Below are 4042 nucleotides of genomic sequence, written 5' to 3' on the forward strand. Positions count from 1 at the left end.
TGAAAGGGTTATTTTAATATTAATTATTTTATAATAAATAATTATTATTAAATTAGAAATCAAATCAAATAAAATTTTAATTATTTTTATAATAATTTTTTTAAAGAATTATTTGTAATTAGTTGAAAATTTGTTATAAGAATATTGACGGGATGCTTAAAATTCGAAAGTATTTATTAAGGCAAAACTCTATACTTCAAAATTATGTGTAAATTTTGACTAAAAATTTAAATTAGTAAATGCCAGTGGTAGAAATAATTTCATCATATGACATATATTACATTTATAATATTGAATTATGTTGTAATAGTGTTGGTAAATTAGTCTAGATATATTTTAACTTGGATTTATCAAGCCTAGATCCATCTTAACTTAGATCTATCAACCGCCGAGAGGGATCCAATCTCTCCATGTCCAAACCTCTTTTTTGAGTATGAAACTTGAGGAAAAGTTTTCACCTCAATCGATTTGATCCCTCTCGATGCTTGATAGATCCGGGTTAAGATTGATCTAGGCTGGTTATATAATACTATATAATATCTATATTTGTATCTATGTGTCTCTTTCTTATCCCCCCTCTCTATCTCACCCCCCAAACATACACACTCTCCCTCCATATTTATCTTTCTCTCTCGCTCCTTCTTCCTCTCTCCATATATGTCTCTCTCTCTTGCTCCCTCTTCATCTCTGCCTCTCTCTTCCCTCTATCTCTCCTCTCTACCTCGCTCTCTCTCCATTGTCACTCCCTCTCTCTCTACCTTTATACTTCTATGTCTTTCTTCTTCCTTCCCTCTCTCTCCCCCTCCAACTTCATCTCTCTCTCATCTCTCTCCCTTTCTCTCTCACCTCCCTCTATCTTCCCCCCACCCCATCACCCTCTCTCTCTCTCTCTCTCCCACCTATTCTCTCTCTTCCCTCCTCTCTTCTCTCCCTCTCTCTCTATTCATCTATCCCTTGTCACTCCCTCTCTCTTTCCACCACTATCTCCCTTTGTCTTTGTTCTTTCCTCCCTCTCTCAACCTCCAACTTCATCTCTCTCTCTCCCCCTCTCTTCTTCTATCTCTCCCCTCTCTCTCTTCCTACCTCCATCTCCCACCTCCCTTTCTCCATCTCCCCCCTATCACTCTCTCTTCCTCTCTCTCTCTATCCACCCTCCATCTTTCTCACTATCTCCCTCCCTCTTTCTACCTCCCCCTCTCTTCCCTTCACTTTGCTTGCTGTCATCAATTGGATCCTTAGTTAAGATAGATCTATGTTGGTTCTTACTAATATGTGTATTATATAAATTTCACATCTTTAAATATAAAAGTATTCTCATTTTTAATTTTATTAGAACCTTAATTTAATTTATATGGAAATATTTTTAGTAGTCGTGAGGATAGAGGGTCTATATATATCTCAAAACTAATTATATAACCCTTTTACAATTAGCTTCAATTAAAAAAGTATAAAAAATAAAATTAAAATAAAATATTTTTATTGTGAAATAAATTATGGTTTTTGGGAATTGATAAACCATAGTATTAGCCCATGCTATTGTAACAAAGTCTATTCACAAGTTCATAATATCAATGACAAAGTGGGGTGAATATCCATGATTAAGAATCATGTCATATTGTTATAAAATATTTTGATTGTGAAATAAGTTGTGTTTTTTGGGCTATTGGCCCATGATATTGTAATAAAGTCTATTTACAAGTTAATAATATCCATGGTAAAGTGGGGATGAATATCTATGGTTAAGAATATTTTAATATTGTTACAAAATATTTTGATTGTGAAATAAGTTATGTTTTTTTTGGGTATGTGGTATTGATAAAAAAAATAGTATTGACCCATGGTATTATAGCAAATTCAATTTTTCACAATTTAATAATATCCACTATAAAGTCGGGGTGAATATGGACATTTAAGAATCTTGTGATACTATTATAAAATATTTTGGTTGTGAAATAAGTTATGTTTTTTGGGCTTGAGGTATTGATAATCCATGGTATTGGCTCATGGTATTGTAACAAAACCTATTCACAAGTTAATAGAAAAATCAAAATATAACAAATTGAATTTTATTATTTTTATTACTTTAATTTTTTATTATTAATTGAGCCAACATTTATATTTTTGCACTCATCCCCATACTTTTGACTTTTGTTATTATTATTATTATTATTTAAGTAATCCAACATTTAGAATTGTTTACATACTTACATTACACCTACACACCTACTCTATACTGGCCCAATAAGTTTTGAAATGACTTTCATGATTTTAAATTGGACAAGTGAAAAGTACATATGAGGATGTAAATATTTACTTACCAAGACAATTGAACTATTGGCTAAAGTAAACCACTAAAGATTTCATGGCTAGAGATAAATGTTACTAGTGGAAGTTGGGTAAAGAGAACCGGGTGAGGATAAATGAAATAAGATTTAAAAGAAAAGGCAAGTGGGAGAGAAACACTAGACAAGAACCCAGAAACTAACATGACATTTGTAAAATGGTTAAGGAGGTGAAGCTAAAAGAAGAGATCCTATGTTGGTTTCCTAGCGGGAGGAGTAGAGCTTAAGTGGAACTACTAAGAAATGTAGTTCATGGTTGGGAAGAAATTGGTAGCCATTAATCTATTTCTAGGAATCTTTTTCATAAGTATATGAATGTCTAGAAAATTATGTATACAATAAGCTACTTTATTGTTTAGGATTATGAATAAATGAATAGAATCTTATTATAATTATAAGTGCTTATGACTATATTGAGTGAAATAATTATTACTAATATTCTACTAATAAAATATATTTATATATATAAATGGTGGATACAACTATAGGGAAAACTTTCTATCACTAGAGAAATTGAAGAAAAGAAACCTCTAATAAAAAAGACTAACCACATTACTCCCTATATGTGAGGAGTAAAACAAAAGAGAACTAAAATAGAGATTACCTACACAAAAATGGAAAAAAAAAGTCTATAAATAGTATGCTTAAACAATAATCTTTCTTGTCGTACAAAGCTTATAACATTCTCCAATTTAGTAAAAAAAACTATTGCAAATTAATAAATAAATTTTATGCCGAAGTTGACCATGGCCACATTGATATAATAATCGATCAACGCCTTCCTAAAAATAATTAGGTCCATATACCTTACATTAATCTAATATCACACTTCCCACTAAATGGAATATAATTTTCGGCCCGTCATGCATTCACTAGAGCATAGATGAGTACTATCGGAAGGTTAAAATAAGTCAATGCAGTAACTTGGATCGTGATGTCAAGGATCGAGTGCCTTTACACCATAGTTCTCAAGTTCGAATTCCAAAAAATGATTGCTTAAAATTTAATACTGAAAAAATTCGAGAATTGACATCTACAAATATTTAAATATATTGTTTTTCTAATATTTTAAAATTGTTTAAATATACAAATGTTTATTATTTTCCAATAACATTAATTTAATCAAGTTAAATTCTTTATTATAACTATTAATAACAACATTTATTATTCTATATAACACAAACTTTAAATATTATAATTTAATATTTACTCAAAAAAATTTATATTTAAATTCAATGGGTATATAACACATATTTTTGTTATATTAAGTATTCTAAATAAGCTATTTATCACTTTCCTTAACTTTTTACAGATTTTATTAACAACCTTACTTAAAACAAATACTTCTTAAATCTCATCAATTAAAAAACCAACTATTAACAACTTTACATTAACAACCTTGCTAAAAAAATATACTTCCTAAAATGTCATAGATTAAAAGCTAACCAGCTTTACCATTCATTAAGACTTCACCTGCCATCTCATAGGTCTTGGAAACTTAGAGATTAAAAAAGCAACCATTAACAACATTGTTAAAAAAATATACTTGCTAAAATCTCATCGATCAGCTTTACCATTCATTAAGACTTAACTTGCCATCTCACAACTCTTAGAAAGTTGCTCATATGTCCATCAAATCTGGAAAGTTGAATATGATAACGGTTAGTTGTATGCAGTTTTATGGATGCGATTTTAACGGT

This window comes from Pinus tabuliformis, chromosome J (genome assembly GCF_031772625.1).
Source record: "Pinus tabuliformis cultivar Carrire ecotype Pingquan chromosome J, CPIR1, whole genome shotgun sequence".
Lineage (NCBI taxonomy): Eukaryota > Viridiplantae > Streptophyta > Pinopsida > Pinales > Pinaceae > Pinus > Pinus tabuliformis.